Source organism: Protopterus annectens, chromosome 5.part0 (assembly GCF_019279795.1).
Source record: "Protopterus annectens isolate FY-2018-M chromosome 5.part0, PAN1.0, whole genome shotgun sequence".
In the NCBI taxonomy this organism is placed as follows: Eukaryota; Metazoa; Chordata; order Ceratodontiformes; family Protopteridae; genus Protopterus; species Protopterus annectens.
Window position 1 is genome coordinate 241,838,724 of NC_056735.1, and position 20,565 is coordinate 241,859,288.

Consider the following 20,565-nt stretch of genomic DNA (forward strand, 5'->3'; position numbering starts at 1 on the left):
TGAACACTCCACCTTTGTGCAAAGGGATGACAGTGTCTATCCTCCACTCAGCTGGGAAGAAGCCGGTACTCAGGCTTTGGATGAATAGGGTGCCTAATGGTGCTCCAAAATCCTGCCTGAGTTCATGTAAGATGCAGCCTGGGATGTTATTGGGTCCCATGGAGGCTGTATTTTTTGCCTTTAAGAGGGCAGTGATGACTTGCACCCTAGAGATAAGGGGGGGGGTAGATGCTTGGGATGTCTTGGTTTACTGATGGGGGGAAAGATGGGTAAAGTTTTCACTGAACCTGTCTGCCAGTAGGTTGGCTATTCCAATGGTGTTTGTGTATGTGGTGTCTTTGACCACCAGTTCTGAGCAGATCTGAGTGCTTCCTTTGAGATTGCAGGCATATGTGAAGAAGATCTTATGACTGTCTTTAGTAGATGTGGCCAGTTTGGACTTGACGTTTGCTATGAAGGATTTCACTAGTGCTCTTATTTGCTTGTTCAGGCTAAGGAGAGATTGCTTCCAATTGGGCACCTGCTCCTTCTTGGTCCTGGACAGCAATTGTTTCCTTTTATTATAGAGTTTATTTATTGCATATGTCCACCAGACAGGTTTACTCTTCCTTGAGGAGGAGGATTTTGTCCAGTCAGGTATTCCTGATTCCATGAAACTATATAAATGCTCATATAGTACTTTGGTGAAGGTTTGGACATATATGCCAGTTCCTATGGAGAAGAGAGAGCTGTGGATCTGTTTATACCTTCCCTCAGAAGGTTGTAATCAGCTTTGGAGAAGTTTTTTGTTTGACCCTAGCTGGGGTAGGGGAGTCTGGGGAGATGTGACTTCTAAAGTGACCACTTTGTGGTTGGATCTTACCAGGGAGGATGACACTGTAGGGATGCTGCAAGGGTTACTCATGTTGATTAATACCGAGTCCAAGATACTGTCACCTTTTAAGGGCGTGTCGACCAGCTGGTGTAAGGTATTTCCACTGAGGAAATCAAGAAATCTTTGGGCATTTGTGTTTTGGCATGAGTACTTCTTCCAGTCTATGGTTGGATAGTTAAAGTTGCCAGGCTCAGGGTAAAGGGTTAAATCTTGATAGATTCAAAGAGGTCCAGATAGGTGGAATGGGTATCTTGAGTCAAATTTCGGGGTCTGTAGTTAGCTATGATTTGAATAGGGGTCTTGTCAATGGTTAACTGCACCTGGAGTGTCTCCTGTGCATTATACTGTTTGACAAGTCTGGAGGTGTGTATGTCTTTTACATATATTGCAACTCCACCTCCTCTTGCTTTGCTGCCCACAGTTTGGAGTCTGAATGTATGATAAGATGAGTAACCTGGTATGGCTGGGGTGTTCTCTGTAGCTTTGATCCAGGTTTCTGTGACTGCACAAATGTCAGCATCTTCCAGGGTTAAGAATGCTTGCAATGAGTGCAGTTTCATGTTTAGACTCCTAGCATTTAGCAGCATGACCTTTAATTTGAATTTTGATGAAATTTTCATGTTGGTAGTTTTGACCTCATGGCATTGTCTAAAAAAGACTATATGGGGGAGGTAAAAGCCATTTCCAGAAGCCTTAAGCCCAAGGGAGACAGATGCAGGCCACCTCTGGCAAAGCATCGTGGTTTGTCAATCATGTCTTCCCAGGCTGTCAGGTACTGGATCCCCCTGAAATGACACCAGAAACTAAGCCAATTGTTAAAGTCAGTCTTTTTCTGTTTGTATTGAGGCATCATTCTGGGTAAAATGATGCTTAAGGCTAGGAACATACCTGCCTGGGACACATATTCAGCGAGCTCAATCATGTCTCTCTTCATATAGTCCAGGGAGGTATGTCTCAAGTGATTCACGCCAACATGGACTATGACACAGTTATAACAGTACCTGTTGTTGAGAGACTTGAGTGCATGGGTGATATGGCAGATTCTGGCACCTGCCAAACAACTAACCATGACTTTGCCCTTATTCAGCCTGGAGATGGGGCACATCTGTGTGTCTCACAATGGCGTCTCCTATGACTCATAAGTTGAGTTTATGTTAAGGCCTAGGTGTCTGTGAGACACAGGTGTGTGTATTATGTGTTGTATGTGGTGTAGTGGGCAGTAGAGTTTGTGTGTGTTTTTGCCTCAAAGGACTCTTTTGTTTGGGTATGTTTTTGTTGAGGACCTCCGCATATGTAGGTGTGTGTTGAGTAGGTGTGGGTGGTGTGTGAGGTGTGGTGCTTGTGCTCACAATCTTCTCAGTGCCAGATATACTGACTTGTGAAGGACAGAGCATAGACTCTAGGTTTTTAATGTAATTGCATCTTTCACAAATTGTGTTCCTAGGTAATAATAGTAGAGGGTTGTCCGTGTACATGAGGCAGTTGCTACACTGTCTCAGGATGCCCATATCAACCAGACTGGCAGGAGAAAGCATAGGAAACTGACCATCCATATTTTTCAGAATCTGAAGGAGAGAGGCCAGAGAGAGCTAAGAGGGTAAAGGGTGGAAGGTCTAAGAGTAGTACTACTAGGTGATCACACAAGTGCTACTAAGGGAAAACTTGTAGCTCGAATACCTCACAAAGGGTTAAAAACAGTGCAGCTGTGGTTCTTGATGTGCAAACAAGCCCAAACCAGCTCAAATGCATGGTTTAAATACAACAAAAAAATAGAATATTATAGTAACACAGAATTCCAGCCAATCCTGCTAGTGCCTGCTATCTTTACCAATCAGCCTGTGCTAGACAAGGTCCAGGCAGCCCTACTGCTCTCACTAGCAGAAGAGATAGGCCCCTACCAACACAAGATGGCTGGAAGAAACACAGAAGGCAAACACAAGATGGCTGCTAGAAACTAAAACTAATGTCTTTCGGCTTTTCCCAGTTAGGGGTCGCCACAGCAGATGGCTGCCAGAAATACAGAAGGCAAAAAAAAAAACAATTCTGGATGCAGCAAACTTTTATCCAGGCTATGCTACTCCATTTAAGGGTTAAGAACACAGTAAAACTGACAAAAAAGCACAGATTAACAACTTACAGACAAAACAGAACTCATTGTATGAAAAAATAGAGATAAACAGTAATGAAATGCAGTAAAATAAAGTTAAACAGTAGTGAATTGCAGCAAATAGCAAAGAAATATAGATAAACAGTAATGAAATGCAGTTAATCAGTAAATTGCTATAAAACAATGCAAATGTGAGAAATTAGTTCACAATCGCAACAGTAATAAACAGCTCAAATAAATCAGCAATTCAGTAGAATACTGTCATCAATTTAGTAAGGCAAATGACAAGCAGTAACAAATGTGGCAAGCTACCGACACACAGTATCAAATGCGGCAAACTAAATGCAGTTGAATACCTAAGCACAAGCAGCAAAATGAAGTAGGAAGAGGCACTATATATATATATATATATATATATATATATATATATATATATATATATATATATATATATATATATATATATATATATATATATATATATATATATATATATATATATATATATATATATATATATATATATATATATATATATATATACATATATATACAAATATATATATATATATATATATATATATATATATATATATATATATATATGGGTTCCTATCAGATATTAAAACTTCTGCAAGTTCGAATCTCATATGGTCGAGACCATAAGTTCGAATTTGCAGGAGTTTGAGCATTTCAACAGAAATCTCTGTAAGGGAGGATTCCGTTTTGTTCAATGTGGTGCCATCACAGAGTTGGCATATTTAAGTAGTGAGGGGGTTTAGCCCCCCACCCACGTGGGGGGTGCAGGGGGGCTTATTTTGTTTTCTTTTCTTTTGTTGTTTTTTGTCCATAGTCAAAGTTTTTTAACTTCGAACAGGATGGTTCGAACATTCCATGATATAGACCCTATATATATATATATATATATATATATATATATATATATATATATATATATATATATATTGTTTTTTTTAAGTAGAAGGCGAGGAGACAGAAGATAATTCAAGGTTAAAAAGCTAAAGGGGTGGGCCTTCACGACTGAGCTTACTGTACTCAGTAGAATGAGCTGATGCAATGGGTCTGGGAGGAGTGTACAATATCAAATTAATAGTAAAGGTAGGCAACTTAAAAGCCACCAAGCTTTAAAACCACAACAACAGTTGGGTGGGTGGATAGGAATACAAGATCAGAACAGAAGTAAGGAATGAATTCACTAAGCTTAAAAAACAGTTGCCCAGTTTAAACAGATGTGCAGCAAATATTGTTTTAGTAAAATAGAAAATCAAAAGTGCAGAAAACAATTGAAAATATGCACATTCTTTTGTAGTCTCATAGCAGTTTTTGTAAAACAGCAGAGCAAGTGCAGATGACCTAATAATAAAATGACACATAGCACTGGTATGCATAATGAGGCATACTTGTACCTCCAGGTATCGCAGATAACAATGAAATGTGTAATGTATCAATTAGTGCTGGCATAATAACGTAATGTGCTGATGATCTTGAGAAATGTTTGCTGTTTGTCAATGATCAAGAGATGCAAACATGGAAGCAGGGTGATTGTTACATAGAGCAGTGCATCTGTCAGTATTTCAACTAACACATAACAATGGCAAATATGTACACCATAACACAGCATGAAGATATTCACTTAAGTCAAATAAATGAGTGAAAAAAGCCTGCAGCATGACATTTGAGAAACCACTATCAGATGTAGTAGACACTGGTCAGCACAGTGGTCTCCATAGCCACAAGTTTAGAATGACATAACAGAACACACATTGGATCAAATGCCAGTGTTACTCTAACACAGTCTAGGTTTTCCAAATTGTCAACTCACACCTTGATCTTTGCGGCCCCTGCCATATCCAGAAATATTTAGCCTGCAGCATTGTACTTAGGATCTGGCTGTGGAAACACTGGCAGTTTGGCACATGGTGTGGGTAGGAGAAGTACTATGATGTGGGAAGCTGGCATAATGGTTTAGGTATTTACCTTACAGACACAATGGGCAGGGTTTGATTCTTACATGGGTAAATTGGCTAGGCTTAAAATGGCCCACCAGGGCATTTAGCCTTGTACCAATCTATGACCGTTGACCCTATGTGTCTGTCTGACTATTACTGCTGAGTTCTGAATAAGTCGCACAGCAACAGATGTGCATGCACATTACAGCACAGACAGTAATGTATGAGGGCCTTGTGTGGATTTCCTGAGAGGGGGTCTGCTTCTCCCGACTGGAGGTAAGTTGATAATTTGGGTTAGGGTATGTAACACCTGGTTTCTACTACAGCACTGCTCTAGCACTGCTGTAACAAGGCAACAGATATCATGCTGCCATGCTATGCAGCCAATCCTGCTATAACCGCTACATCGTCTATGCTCCTGACCTTCATGTGACACATGAAGCTGTTGTGCTACATGATCAGTAGCATGGACAAGTGCACACAGGTCAGTACCATGACATCACTGTGAACGTTCATGCCACTGTAACAGTAAGTGTACACTCTCTGACACACGTACACACACACACACACACACACACACACACACACACACACACACATCAGCTACAGTCCTACATGTAGTCTGATAGACAGTATCAGTCTGTTGTGGGGAAGAGTTACCACCCCTACCAGACTCAAATGGAACAGCAAGTCATGTCATCATCATGTCTAATACCTGATGCCCTTACTTCATCAGAATGGCCAGCAATACTGCTACCCTATTAAAGACTATGCCATGACACATGACTGTCCCCTTCTGGGCCAGACAATAAACAACTGCAGTGCCCTGTGTGCCATTGGCTATACTATCTGAGTAAGGCATATCACATCCCACCTCAGAATCAGTGGGCAGGTTACGAGGGAGACAGGAATTAGATGTGCTGCAAATAGAAACAGATGAGACATGTCATACACATTTACAGAAGTCAAATGAGAAACTATATAACTGACATTACTGGACAAGTATCTAATTACAATGAATAATTAAGATGATATCTACTTACTGGGTCAGCATTGTAGTGGGTGGTGCAGGGTCCCTATAGAGCAGAGATACAAAATGTCAGTCATCTATCAACCATATATGAAGGGCTATGTGAAAACAAACATACATGATGATATACCTGATTTGTCCTCTTCCGACTGCACTGACAGTGATGAGGGTTAAAATGCCACTGTCATTTAAAAAGAGACACCTGTACAACAACTCAGTAGTAAGCAAATACACATCATCATGTAGCACTGACAATGACATATAACATACAGCATATAAGATATAGACATACTAATCAGGCGATGATGTTCTGCAGGCTGTAACTGATCTAGGCATGTGAACAAGACCACATTAGCCATGAAGGTCACAGTTGTATGAAACAGTGTTGCACTATAGTAAGCATATGAACTGTACCAGGTCTGCCCTTCCCTTCTGGGGAATGTAGCATCTGACATAAAGCAGAACCTGTAGGTTAAAGTGGAACACAATACACCTTAGTCACAAAAGTAGACCGAAGCAGGCAAAGGCTAGTGATCACACTAACAGACCATGCAGACACATACATGATGTGCCCATGTCAGCCTGATGATGACATGCCTGTTCAAGTGAACAAGTCAAGACTAATTATAAAGGTCACAGATGTACTTAACAGTATTGTACTATAGCAACCAATTGAACCACTTTACCAGGTCTGTTATCCTAGGTTGGGGAACATAGCATCCAACATGAAGCAGAACCTGTAAGTTAAAGTAAAACACAAACAACATGTGAGTATACACCTCAGTCATAACAGCAGGCAATCTATATTAGAAGATCGAATGTTTAGGTGATCGAACACCTAAACATCGATCGTCTAATATCAGAAGCAAAAAATGGCTGATTTAACGCAGGGAAAGATTTTCCTTGGCTGTTCACCAGATTTTGCCATTTCTGTACTGTTGAACGATCTCAGAGTTTGGATGTAAATTTTTTTTTTAATTGGCCGACGTGCGTGTTTCCCTAGGGGGTTCGATATTCTTAGGTTCGATATTAGAAGATCGATGCTTAGGTGTTCGATCACCTAAATATTCGATCTTCTAATATACACCCAACAGCAGGCAGAGAAAGGAAAAGGCAAGTGATCACACAAACAGACTACTTACCTGATAAGTGTGTCTTTGGTGGCCTGATGTTGATGGGCTTATGCAAGTGCAAAACACAACAGTGAATAATTTAGGCAGTATAACATGCTATAAGACTTACCATGTCTGTCCACATCAGTAGTGTTTCTCTGTACATGATGTAGTTCTGCTGCTGTGACATTCATAAAAGCAGGTAAGATGGATGTATACATGTCTTTGAATTATAATGGGATTATGCTTCTGTGTTTGTGAATGGTGGACATACCTGTATGCCTGGAACACCTGCCTCAATACCTCCCCTGAGTGTATGATGATCCTGGTAGGTATTCTGGATGGAGGTCAGTAATATCATTGATTGATCCAGAGGAGGCAATGGTGGCCTACATCCCATGGCATTTCTCTCCCTTTCATAGTGGTGTAGTCTGTTGGTTGCACAGACAATCATGTCAGAGCAATGGTGACAGCAGGCCTACCTGGAGCAGATGTGTCCATCCATAGCATTAACCATGTTATTCAGGTCCCTCTACACTTGCCTCCAGACAGTATCACCAATACATCCCAGCAAATTTCAGTCATTATGCTGCAGAGCCTCAATAATTATCTAATTTTTCTTCATTGAAAAAATTAGTGTGGCTATTATGGCTAGACATCTGAAAAAAAGGGTGATATGCATATATCAGATGTTATATAGGAGGTGCAGTTATTGACATATCAGCCTTTAATGCAAATGTCAGAATAGTGCCCCTCATATACACTGACATAATATGCAAATCATTCAATGTCAACTGTATTACCATCATGCCCAGATAAGCATAAGGAACTTATAAGACATGTATCAATTGCTGACCGTATGCCATAACCTCAGGAGCATATATGTTCTGCCATTAATCCAGTTGACATGTTATGTCATATACACAGAAGTAGGATTAGAACCCCCACTGGTATATTTCTTGACTAGTAAGACCAAATCACATACCTATTACGCCATCACTTGAGTAGTACAAAAGTGGTGTTATAATAGTTGCATTCACAGCCAACTACACCTAGCAAGTCTACATCAGCCATGGGAGACAAGTCACAGATGTCACTGTAGTCAGTGACAAAGATCAGTACAAATGTGTCATTTATGATATGCTATATAACATATATATCAGTATGTTTTAAAAAAGCAAGACAGAACAAGATCATCTTATGAAAATGAACAGTTCAGTGGATATGGCTGGATGTGAAAACAAAAAACAAGTTACTTGCTAAACCATCCTAAACTTCCCTCAATCCCATTGAATGGTATAACAACTTCCACTGTAAAAATAATCAGTGAATATCCACAAATCATATTCTGAAGGCACAATTAGCAGACATCCCCATAAACTGTAGTTATCTGCAAACAGTACTAAAGTCATGTGGGTGCAAGTTCATTACTGATGGATATAGGTGGATTCCTTCCATATCTGCAGTTTACTGTGGCTGGATTGCTTGTAGCCATACACCTGCATATGGGAAAAGCTGGGTCTATGTTTAATCATTGAAGAAAACATTTGTTAAACGGCTTTTAATGGAATGCTAAACATCCAAACTCTTTTTTTGTCGTACAGGCATTCCATCAGAAATCAAATCATCGAATAGTTATAGCAGGCCATCACTGAGAGCATTCGATGATGCTGTCAACTAAAACTAAACAAAAATAACATTCTGAAAAACACCTTCTAAAGTGCACACTGTATAAGATAAAGTAAAGAATGCCTTTTATATATATATATATATATATATATATATATATATATATATATATATATTAATAAAGAAGAATATTATCCCCTTATAAAGGTGCAATCTTGGAGTTGGCATATATAATTAACCAGAGTGGGGGGGGGGCTGTGGCCCCCACATACCCCTATGTGGGGGGAGCTGAACCCTCCACCCCATCCCCTGCTAGTGGTTGAAAAATTAGAAAACTTCCTTTCCCATACCTAGGTTGTTGGGGGAATAGGATAGGCTTTATTAATTTGATAGTCATGCCTATCACTTTTCAATATATTAATTTTTCTATTGCGAATAACTTGAATATGCTTGTCAATGTTATTTAAAATACGAACATATTCATATTTATACCGTTCAAATTGCAAATCATGTATTACATTATCCAATACACCAATTTCTGCTACCAGTTCATCAATTAATTTACAGTTATATTTTATTAACAGCTCCATGTATTCACATCCGTGCTGGTCAAACATTACCAGCAGGTCTTTATGGAGAGGTGAATCAGTTATTAAGCCAGTAGGAAATGACCATATGCAGAGACCCTTTGGCACTCTGTTAGCTTTAATTCACTTAGAAAAATATGCATTCTCAAGCTTTAACTTTTTTACTTTTAACAGTTTGTAGTCATACTCAATTGATCCACAACAATAGTAATGTTCCTTTTCTGAGTCTCTGTAAAGTTGAAATTGGACTGCAACCATTCCTGTAAAACTGGAGGGTTACTGCTAGCAATATTTCCACTTGTATGAGGTAACAGGGTAGGAGCTGTCAAAAAATTAGAACTCCATGGGTTAGGTGTACTTTTATCCCTCCTCAGCCAATGGTCAAGTAAAATCTCAGCCTCCCTTCTGCTATTTGAAGGGTTAGCACTGTTGGAAATATCCTCAAAGTGTTGAGACAACTGTTGGATTAAATGTATAAGATTTCCAATAGTACGCTGATGTTCATTTACATCAACTTCATTAAATAAGGGTTGTAACTCTGCTGGCCCACCTGCAGCCAACACATTATAAAAACAAACCAACCAACTCCAGCAAATGCTGATAAAACCAAGAATCCACAGAAAAAACACTAAAAGCTCAAGATAGCAGTAGAACATGTTTTATTCCAAAACACAAGATGAACACTTTCTTTTTAAAACATTTAAAACTTCATCAGATAACTCCAAGTCCCAGTTTTTATACTACTTACAAAATGGTAAAGTATGTCATGTGATTGCTAAGCCCCCTTCTAAAAGCCACATTTAAAGAAACAGGAATTAATTTTTGCAAAGTAAAGCTTTTAAACACAGTACATTTTCAACAATTTTCCTTTTTACATTTTTACGTTTAAAACAACAAATTATTTATTTAACTCAATTCTTCAGCTTCAATTAACATGCAGTTGATGTTTGTTCATTTAGACCTGGCAGATTCCCTGCCAGTACAGCTCTCTTTTTTCTAATAGGAGAGACCAAGGCCTTCCTCTTAGAGTTGGGTCACTTTCTCTAGAATGCTGGACTTAAAACCATGTCCCATATACTCTTGAATATGTTGGGAAAGGGTGTTTGTATCTTTCTTCTACTTAATGTCATATAGATGTTCATACAACCTATCCTTTAACTTTCTTTCAAGTCTTGCCTATATAGAATCCAGGGCAAGACTGGCACACAGGCACATACCCCAGCAGTATCACAGTTATTATTTCCTGACTTGACTTGCCCATGTTCTTTCTTTTTTTACTACTACTTAGAGCTTTTGAGAAATCATCCAATATATTTTGATTGAGATGATTCCATCTTTGTTAATGTTTTACTTGTGTGTCATGAATTCCCCTAATATTTCTATGCTTTCTGCATAGCTACATATGCACTGGCTTACATTCCTTAAACTGTATTATTTGCATGTTATTTAGGAATGTACCTGTAGCACCATGTGGTTTCTGCATGGCAATTTGACATTTCATGTCACTGGTGTGGGTATGTGTCATGAAACTTCTGTATGTTTGGCTTGTGTGTTATCATTCCATGATACACATCTACATTGCTTACTTGAACACCAGCTGTTTTGCCTCTGGAATGAAATTCCTTCTTTTACATCAGGATCCGATTTTTCCTGTCCTTGTGGTGTGTACGCATAATTGGTTTATTAGGCAGCCACAATACTCTTTTGCTGCAGTACTGCTGCTTGGCAATGTGCTTAGCTGTTTGCCTATTGCATAGAGGGTTAGAGGTTCTAATCTAACCTCTGCTCCTACATTTCCTTGGCTGGATTTGATCAGCCTTGCTATTACATGGCTTACACTTAAACTCCCAACAGCCTAGTGGTTTAAGATGTTTGATTTCTGTTGTGTACTGTAATGCTAGCAATCCTCGTTCTGTGTCACATACCTACCATCAGTCATACTCCTTTTGTATGACTGTTACACAGTTCACACTGTCTCAGATCTGCTTTGTGCACTGGTATGTAATGTATTATTGAGGTGCACCACAGCTGGTATCCATCCCTATCCTGTTTGCCATCTTTCCATAACTCCTGCTGTACAGTCCATTTGTATGCTCTCTGTGTAACTCACTTATCCTTTATGTATAGTACCAATTTTGTCTGTCGTGTCTTGTGATGCTTGTTATATATTTGTACTCACGCTTTACCCCACCTCCTCTTTCTGTCTTTTTTATACCTTCTTTTCTCCAACCAACACAAAATAGGACCTATAACCATGAAATAAAGTGTCCATGCCCTTCTGACTTTTCCTCTGACCCTTTTATTTCATCATCCATCTTGTGTGCCCCTCTTCTTCACTCTCACCCTAATTTAATTGGGACTGTGTATTAATTGTGTTCTCCACACATGTTCTGCACCCACTGTTCTCTATTATTAGCATTAGTGATATGGCATTTGATGGCACTTCACTATAATTAATAATTTTTTTAATAAAATATGGATTGCAATGAATTCCGCAAATTAAAACAATTGTGTATGTATACATGTACGTCTGCATTTTGTGACAATATCTATAACATATTGCAGATATTTGCAATTTAATGGAATTATTGCTTATGCACAATTGTTTTATGTCAGTGTTTTCTACATATTGCTGACATGTTCCTTTGTGTTTGTCTACCTTCCACACATGTACATTCTTAATGCAAATATATTACTTTATGGATGAGTTTTACTTGTAGGACAATTTTGCAATATCTCAATGTAGTTACACTGACATTGCTAGGTTTTTTTGTGTGTGTTTCCATTGCACTAAGTTATGCTTATTAGTCCTGGGTACATTTGCATATTATTTGACTTACCATAAATCTTGCACAGAACTCGGCGAAATCCACTAAATTCCAAGAAATGTATAAAATACATACCGTGGTGTTTCACATTATTCCCTATAGCATTTACACAAGAATGTATTGACAATCAAAACTTTCAAAAAATGGTAATCTTAAAAAATAGGGATTTAATCTTTGAGACTCAAATATTAAGAGAGACTAAAGTACTTAACACAGGGTATTTAATAGGTAAATATGACTTGGAAATGGAAAACAGGACTATAGTACACATAAATAGAACATTTTTAATCTCTAAAGTTGATTTAAAGTCAGGTATAACTAAAATGTGTATCGTCACATTCTTGATTTTTAACTACTCTCAAAACAAATGATGAGATAGGGAGATTATATTTATCCAAAATAGAGAAAATAATTAACTATGGATTTTGCATCAAAGATAATTATTAGGATTATACTCTTCAAATGATTGGTTCATCTTTAACTACAGAAAATAAAAAAATGTTATTTTTTTATCTTCTGTTTTGCTGCACAGTCACTTCAGTAGTTTTTCCAGTTCTCTAATTGGATGTTGCACTTCCTGAATTGCCATTATCGCAAAAAAAAAGCAGTCTCTATTTCAGTATCAGCAGATTCCTGCCCACACGTCTAAATTTGTCTACAAAAAGTTGTCATATCACTACCTTGATCATCTGCAAAATCATTTTAGCATCCAAACCTCCTTACTCCTTTACCACAATTTTAGTTTTGTTTGCTATCATAGCTAAACAGTGCAAATTTGACATTTCTCAAGCAATTCTGTTCTTCATACTGTATTCAGTATTCTCCTCCATCTTTTTTCTCTAATTAGTGCTCTTTGGTACCACTAAGAGGAAAATAACAGGAGAAGTTCACTATTGTCCTTGTCAAATTTCTCCTTGAGTCTCCCTTGAAAAGACACCATAGTCAAAATGGGATCAACCTGGTCAATAAAAAGTAAATAAAATAAAAAAAGGAAGGTAGTTAGTATTTCATGAAGATTTTATAGATGCTAGCATATGAAAATGCAAACAAATTTTAAAATACAACACATTTTAATACTTCCAGAATTGCTAAATTGCATACCAATGTAACTTGACATTAAAATGCATTCTGGGTTAATCAAAACTTTAGTCTACAACATTTTGCCTCTGTGTCTATACTGTTATGAAAAAGAGTCATTTAGACCAGCTCAGATAAAGAATAACTACATAAAGATATAGAGGCATACATACATAAATAAAATAACTGATATAAATGCCTAAAAAGTGATGGAAAGGGTAAAAGGATCAAGGAGACAGAGCAAAAGAGAGAGAGGAGAAGATAACATGGGTATAGGTAGGAGGAAATAGAACTAAAATGCATTCCAGGAAGCATTATATCACACAGAGGGTGATGGGAATATTTTATTAATTACTGGATGGTATCATGGAAGTCAGGATAAAATAAGGCTTTAAATTATCATGCAATAGATACTAATTACATATTCTATTGTATAGTGTCTGCCCGTAAAATAAATGAAAATGTTTCATTTCCTTATACTGTTCATGGTTTCATGGTTTCATAATTTATATTATTGTGGCCCTAAGACTATAAGAAAACAAAATCCAAATTATTAGTTGAGAAGACATACTGTCCTACATTTAGGTCCAATTTACTCCCAAACTGATATGAAGAGTCTCAATGCATTATATGTATTGGAAGATTAAGGTGTTTTCCAAGTGAAATTGAAATATACCCCCTCCTCCTCTTCATATATCCTGTTCATAGGTTCATAGGTAGGTACTAGGCTATTGGCCCTAGGGCCTATATAAGCCTAGGCAAAAATGTACCCTGGCTTTTGCCACCCAAGAAAATTATTTTCCTGTGCCCCTGTCGAGCAGAGCCACAGAAGTGATCCCTGGGGTGAATTTCCTATTTCCCATCCAATCATCAAGATTTTTCTTGAAGAGTGCTAATGAGGAGCTCTGTTTGACATAGACAGGTAGTCTGTTCCAGAGTATGGGAAGTCACTGGGACAGGAATCTATCCCTCCAGCATGTTCTGTTTATTGTGGTGACAAGGTTTAGGTCCCTAGAGAGTGTAGCTCAGAGAGATTGGGATTTCTTTAAGTGGAGCATGTCCAACAGCCCTGGGTTTGACATAGCTTTGTATGTTAGGCAGAGATCGCCTCTGAGTAGGTGATATGCAACGGAGTAAAGCTGGAGTTTTTTGAGACGTTCTGCGTAGGGCATCTGTTTGAGGCCAGTAATCCTCTTTGTGAGGTATTTCTGTGGCCTTTCCAGTTGTTGTAGATGTCTTGTGAGGTACATACCAAAAGGGGCGTTGTACTCTATAATGGGTCTAATGAGTAATGAGTAGAGGGGAACAATGACCTCTTTTTTTCTGGATGCAAAACCTTTTGTGATGAGGTGAGCCACGTAGAAAGATTTTCTGACCACTGTGGCGACATGATTATCATAGGAGAGACTACTGTCCACCTTGTCCCAAGGTCTCTTATCACATTTTCAGTGTTAAGTGGACTACCAGCTATGTGGTAGTTCATGGTTACAGAGTTTTTACCAAAGGGGATGACAATACACTTTTTAGCATTGAGCTTCAAGCCATGGCTTTGACACCAGGTATCTGTCTCAGTGAGGCCCTTTTGTAGTATGTCCTCATCGTTAGGAGTTTCGATTATAGCTCCTAGTTTGCAGTCATCTGCAAACTTTGTTAGCCAAAGACCTTCTGTGTTAGCCTGTACTTCAGAGAAGTAGATACCAAACAGGAGAGGACCCAGGACTGAACCCTATGGTACTCCACTTGTCACTGGTCTGAAGTCGGATTTGGAGTCTGCTACTTTCACAGTGTGGGTTCTGTCCATGAGCCAGTTGGCAACCCATCTTGTGACATTGGGATTTATACCTAATTTAGTGAGCTTATCTATAATTCCAGAGTGGGGGATGGTGTTGAAAGCCTTGGCGAGATCTAGATAAGCTGTGTGAACCACCTTACCCTCATCTATGGCTTTGGTGACTGCTTCAAGGAAGTCAATCAGGTTTCGAAGACATGCTTTGCCTTTTACAAATCCGAATTGGGTAGGGTCCAGAGTTTGGAGATTACCAATGTCTTTGTTTATGACTTCCATGATGATACATTCCATGGCCTTGCAGTCCAGGCTCGTCAGGCTAATGAGGCGGTAGTTCCCGGAGTCCATCGTGGCTCCCCCTTTGTGGAGTGGGATAACAGTTGCAGTGCACCATTCAGTGGGCACAAAGCCTGAGGTGAGTCTATGATTAAACATGGTACTTAGGAAGGGTGCCAGTTCATTCTGTCGTTCGTGTAGAACGCAGCCTGGGATATTGCCAGGTCCCATGGATGCTGTGTTCGTGGCTTTGGAGAGTGTATTTTTTACCTGTGCAGCCATGATTACAAGAACTTTGCATTCTTCCGGTATAGAGATGGGCCCTCTAGGGGGTGAGAGGGGGGTAAAGTTAGCACTGAACCTATCTGCCAGGATGTTGGCAATATCAATTGGTTCTGTATATTTAGTGCCATTGTCAAACCCTATCAAGCTTAAATAGAAAGTTTTTGTTGGCCAAAGACATAGACTTATCAGTGATATGTACATTTTAAAATGTTTTTAATTCCTTGTCATGTATTACCCTCTGTGCCAGAGAGAGACAGTCTCTGAGGCAGTAATAGACTATGGTAAACAATCCCATAACTTTTAATCTCTCATAGATGGATAACAGATTTTTTACAATATGGCAATTTCCCTTTATATTTAAGCAAAACAAATAATTATATTGCACTATAGGTCAGACAGAGAAAATATACACTTGTTCTAAGAACTGGTGACAAAAGCGATACATCTCTATAAATTGTGTCTTCAATATACAATGTACAACTTTTAATCAGATCCACATTCCACCTAATTTCTAATTCACATAGAGATAGAAAATGTATTCAACACAATTACTGTAGTTGTTCTCAAAGGCCGGAAATGCATAACTCTACACTTATGAAAATTAACTTTTAATTTGTGATTAGATAACCAGTAACATACCTTAGTTAAACAGTTATTGAATGAGATAATGTCAGTATAATTGGTGATGAGAGTGATGTCATCAGCATATTTGAAAATCAAAGGTCATAGCCCTGAACTGTCCAGACATTTTCAAGAATTTCCAAATGTTTGCTAGTATTTTTGGTCTGTTCCTCATAAAATTTGTGATTTTCTGGAAAATTATTGAGGACTGAAATCACTAAATAATGATAACTATTAAAATTTCAGACTTCATATCCTTCAGAAAATGCATGCCAATGCATAACCTATTGTTCTAGCAACTTTTTAAGTTTATGAGTAACATCTGAAATCTGTTCCAATTGCTGGTCATTTGTCCCCTCATTATTTTTACCTTTGTCCATATTTCTGATGCAAAGAGGTTGAAAGGTATGCCAATGGGTGGTGGAAATAGGAAAAACAAACTAATACTATGTTAAATAATACTGGTACTAAGACTGACTACTGTGTTTACTTTTTTTTTCTTGCACTTCATTCAGGGATCCACTTTTTATTCAGTGAAATCATAATGATCTTATCAGGGATGAGAGACTGCTTAGCAACTTTTAGCCAACTATTTTTCTATTTTATAAGTAAGATTTACCTGTTCAGGGCATGGTGATAAGTTTTATTTGGTGTTCTGAACTTTAGGCACACCTGAAAATGATATAATGAGATAGAGAAGTTATCATACAAGTTACAATTTTAAATTTTAGTGCCATCTGGCATATATGTTTATTAGTAGCTGACTAAAACTCTATCCAGTAGAGGCCAATACTTCTTTTCAAGGTTGACATAGAGTACTGACTATTTATTTGATCAAATTCCTACAGTAAAATGAAGAGTGACGGATTTAAATCTAGGACTATAAGCTGAAACTCATTAGTAGTTTATAGCCTTAATGCTTCCTTTAAATGACATGATAAGTCTGCCAAAAATAGTTTCAAAAATAAATTAAAGGTTTGTCTGCATAATTCCTGGCTCTGCTCTTGTGCCTGTCCCTCAGGTTCCATAATAATTTTCTTCTACTATCCTCTAATGACTAATTTCTCCAATTGTCAGACTAACATTTCCTAGTAATTATGAAACATATTCCCCCACTTTCTGTTCCTCTTTCGTCTCACTTTCTTTTATTTTCTCCAAATGTCTCTCTCCCGATTGCTTCTACTTCATCTTTCTACCATTTTCTCTACCTATTTTGTTTTCCTCTTGCCTCCTCTACCTACTTTAATCTTTTCTTATCCAATTACATTTCTCCTGATTGCTCCATTTCTCAACTTAATCCTCATTCTGTCTTACTAGCATACTTTTTTACTTTCCTTTTTATTTCTTTCTAGCAAATGTAAACATTTTGTGATTTACTAAATGTATTGTACTGTTATCATTTTTTAATAATGAATGCTGTCGTTTTTTATCTTTCTTTCAGACTGTTTGTACATCATAAATTTACTGTAATGCTTTCAGATTCTGAAATTTTCTCACCAGACCTCTGATAAAAATGGGTCTTGAATGGCCCATTCAGATTATCCCAGTAACAAAACAAAATAAACAAATACATAAGAAATAAATAAAAAATATTAATAAATGTAATGATTTTGTTAATATAGACTCATGAGAGTAAGGTAAAATGACTGCTGACATGACAAATGCTACTTTCACAATAACTTTCAAACATACATTAATGCCTATGAAAGAACAGCCAAAATAAATTCCATTCGATAAAGCCCCTGCACATCTGTTATTTCCATAAATGTGCTCATTTCTTTTTTTTTAATCTGCCTTAACCTCTGTCAGTATATGTGATGTATTTATTATACATTGCCTCAAGCAATATAATTCATGGCCATTTCACCTTCTTCATGGGGTTCTTTTTCCTTAAGTATTTCTTAAGCTGTCTTGCTTTCATTTGCCCCCAATGTCCTCTTCCCTTTATTTCTAAGTCTTTTTGCTTCTATTCCTCCCTCCCCATTTCCCTCAATCCATGTGATGCATCCAAATCATATCCATCTTTCTTTTCTGTAATGGATATGTGCCAAGTGACTATGTCATGATATCCCACTGTTTCCATTCTGTTTCCTGGTTGGTAACTCTGCATTCCACTCTTTCAAACAATGTAATTTCTCTTGTCCTGTATGACAATTAGAAGCGCATCTTGTACTAAAGATGTTGCCTTGCACATGTCTTTACAATACAGGGTTGATCTCAGCACGACCAGTGTCCATACTCCATACAATCTACCCAGAATCCTATCAGCCTTTGCAGTACCCTTTCATAGTGCATAGCCTGATATAGATTATAGGTGGTCATTATTTACAAACATATTCCAATAAGAATTTGTATTGTTTAGTTATTCACTTCACATCACTTGCCTTATAACTCTGCATCCTACATTTCTCTTACTATTCTTTTATTAACAGATTCAGTTGTGTTAGAAGACAGTACAGTTAATGTCTATTAAATGAAGTAGTACTGCAAAATCTTTAGTTCGGTTGTAAAACAATGCCCCAGACAGAATCTGCAGTGCTTGTAATTGGTTGTGAGATTTACTTACATTTAATGCCTTTCTTTTGTATGGAATTTTCCTCCAAATTAACTGGTTATATTTATTTTGTCTGGTTTTGGAAATCACCATCTTTGCAAAGTTTGCTCTTCCCATAAAACCTCACATCCCTTAAGACAAATACCACATTAAAATGCAAGGATGTGGCAAGTACTGACTTATACAGTTAACATTACAATAATATGCCATTAAGTAAGTGTCCTTGAGTGAGCTGTAAAGGAGTCATATTTAGTTACTCACAAATTAAGTTTGTTGTTTTTTTCCTTAATTACAGTAATTATGATATGACCAACTGATGTATATTTTAAGGGTCTTGAGAGTTTTGATAATTTCAAACATTATAGCAAAGGTTAATTCACCCTACTGGTTATATTTAACATATGCATACAATATAAAAGGAAACTACTGAAATATATATATATATATGTATATATCCAAGGCAAGCACTTGAGTTCAGTCACTAACGCCTGCTCAATTACAGGATTTGGGTCCGTAATGTTGCATTGGTTCAAAAGAAACCCAAGAAGTGTTTCTGGCACAAAAACTCTAACAGTAAAATTGCTACATCAAGCTGATGAATACAATGAGCTTTAACTAGAGCTTAGTTCATCATATAGTCTCATTTTCACTGGCCACAGTGAGGTTTTACTCCTCACTGAATATAGTAATTCATTGTTCTCACATTTTTCACACTTTTGTTTTTCCTTTTGAATAAAATAAAAACTCAGTGCAAATATGCAGAGCAACTACTTAGGATTTGTTGTCATTTTTATGGCATTTTACCATGTCTTGCTAGTTCGCCTACCAGTTCCTTGGCATCTATATAACTCATCGGCTGCTTGGCTAGTCCTTTTTGCCTCTTCTTTCTTCTCCAGAAGTGGAAAAATGAAGTCTTAAATATTCTTGTGTTTGGAACTTATACCATTTTAATTGGTATTCTGTTTCTAAAATTCAGGAAATGACATTTATTCCCAATTCATGATTTGTGGTCTTTATATGGTTAGTGTAACACTGCTGATTCAGTTAAATTCTGCTTTCATTATATCAAATTACCTGAGTGGATGTGATGAAATCCTGTTCTGTATATGCAGCTTTGTTTTTTCTATGTATAAATGACCTTTCTGGGTTGGAATGCTGCACTTGTCATCGTGAAAAAAAAAGCAACAATTGATTCAAATCATTATTAATGTTATATTTCTCAGGCAGTATAATTCCTAAGCAGTTAAATAAAAAAGTAGAATTAAGCATATATAATGTCTTTCAGTCACAGTAGCAAAAACACAGGAGCCAATAACCATCAGTAAGCCAAGCAGGCAAGCTGTGATCAGTAAAGCTATCTGCTTATGTATAACAGAATATTTTGGAACTTAAGTATCCATGACTCAGATACTTAGTACTTGCACTTCATAAGTATCTTGCATTTATGAAAGAAGGAGGCAGACATTGGTCATTGGCAAGATGTTACCAAAGTTGGGGATTAACCTGCATGTCAGTTGACTGCCTGGATTGCAAAGCGACTGGTGAATGGAGTAACATTCTAAACTGACCTGTTACAACACACCTGAGTCTAAACGATAAGGATTTGCCAGTCCTCATGCAGTATGCATTAAAACAGACTGGCAGATCCTTCCTCCCAATTCCAAAATGGGACTTGAACTCACCACATGGAATAATTAAGGGTTGTACTCTGGCATAGCTTACCAAAGTACAAGTCAAAATTGGTGCTTTGAAATGAGTTTGGTACTCAGCAAAACAGATGCTCCGCCTGTCTGATGGACTGGATACTGTAGACAATTCCTGGCTAGAAT